This window comes from Octodon degus, unplaced genomic scaffold (genome assembly GCF_000260255.1).
Source record: "Octodon degus isolate 3935 unplaced genomic scaffold, OctDeg1.0 scaffold00146, whole genome shotgun sequence".
NCBI lineage: Eukaryota > Metazoa > Chordata > Mammalia > Rodentia > Octodontidae > Octodon > Octodon degus.
In genome coordinates, this window is record NW_004524722.1 from 6,326,120 (window position 1) to 6,327,992 (window position 1,873).

The window sequence follows — 1,873 nt, forward strand, 5'->3', positions numbered from 1 at the left end:
GATTTGATTTCTGTCCATGAACTCTTTGCCTTCCCCTATGTCATCAAGAGTTCCTCCTACTTTCTTTTCCAGGAGATTTAGTGTTTCTACTTTAATGTTTAGATATTTAATCCATTTTGACTTTAGTTTAGTGCATGGTGATAGACTTGGGTCAAGTTTGAGTTTTCAGCATGTAGAGAACCAGTTTTTCCAGCACCATTTGTTGAGAGGCTATCTTTCTTCCAGTGAGTACGTTTGGTCCCCTTGTCAAAGATAAGGTGTCTGAGTGTGTTTGTAGTGACTTCAGTGCCTTTTAATCTATTCCATTGATCTTCAGGTCTATTTTGTTGCCATTTTCCTGTTGATTTTATCAAGGTAGCCTTGTAGTACAATTTCAAGTCAGGAATTGCAATGCCTTCTACCTTGTTTTTATTGCCCAGGATTGCCTTTGCTATTCTAGGTCTTTTCTGGTTCGAGATAAATTTTAGGGATGATTTCTCAACCTCTGTGAGGTATGTTGGTGGTAGTCTGATAGGGATTGCATTAATTCAGTACAACAATTTTCGGAGTATGGCCATCTTCACAATGTTGGTTCTTCCTATCCAGGAGCATGGAATATCTTTCCATTTTCTGAAACCCTCTACAATCTTTTTTTCAAGAGAGGAAAATACCGTAATTTTCCTTGAAAGTATCTTTGACTTCTTTAGTTAGATTAATTCCAAGGAATTTTATTTTCCTGTGTGCTATTGTAAAATGTATTGTTTATATAATTTCCCTCTCAGTGTGTTTGTTGTCTGTGTAGAGGAATGCTATTGACTTTTGGGTAGTGACTTTATAAGCTGCTATGCTACTGAATTTCTGTATTAATTCTAGTAGCTTCTTGATGGAGTTTTTTGAGCCTCCCAAGTAAAGTATCATGTCATCTGCAAATAAAGATAATTTAACTTCTTCTTTACCTATTCTTATTCTTTTATTTCTTTCATTTGTCTGATGGCTGTAGCTAATGATTCCAGAACTACACTGAATAGGAGTGGTGATAGAGGACATCCTTGTCTTGTATGAGATGTAAGAGGAAAAGCTGTCAGTTTTTCCCCATTTAGGATTATGTTAGCTGTTGGGTTTTCATAAACAGCTTTTACCAGATTGAAGTAGAGGCCATCTAATCCTATTTTCTGTGGGACTTTGAACATGAATGAGTGTTGGACTTTGTCAAAAGCCTTTTCTGCTTCAATGGAGATGTTCATGTGGTTTTTATTTTCATTCGATTGATATAGTGTATTAGATTTATAGATTTTCAAATATTGAACCTTCCTTGCATCCCTGGGATGAATCCTACCTGGTCATGGTCTATGATCTTCTTGATGATTTGCTGTATTCTATTTGGTAGGATTTTATTGAGAATTTTGGCATCTATGTTCATGAGGGAGATCAGCCTGTAGTTCTCTTTCTTAGCTGCATCTTTGCCTGATTTTAGTATCAGTATAATACTTGCCTCCAGGAATGATTTTGGAAGATTGCTTCCTTTTCAAATTCCTTGAAGAGTTTGAGAAGTATAGGAACTACATCTTCTGTAAATTTCTTGTACAATTCAGCTAGGAATCCATCCGGACCTGGACTTTTCCTTGTCTGTAGGTTTTTATTTACATCCCATATTTCTTTGGCTGTTATTGGGTTATTGAGAGTGGTTATATCTTGTGGATTCAGTTCTGGTAATTTGTACCTTTCTAGGAATCTGTCCATTTCATCTGTTATTCTATTCTTTGAGAGTAAAAATTCTCAAAGTAGCTTTTGATAATCTTCTAAATTTCCACTGGTTATGTGGTAAGTACACCCTGTTCATGCCTTATTGCTTGTATTAGAATTTTTCCTGTCCTCTTTTTGATGAGGTTAGCTA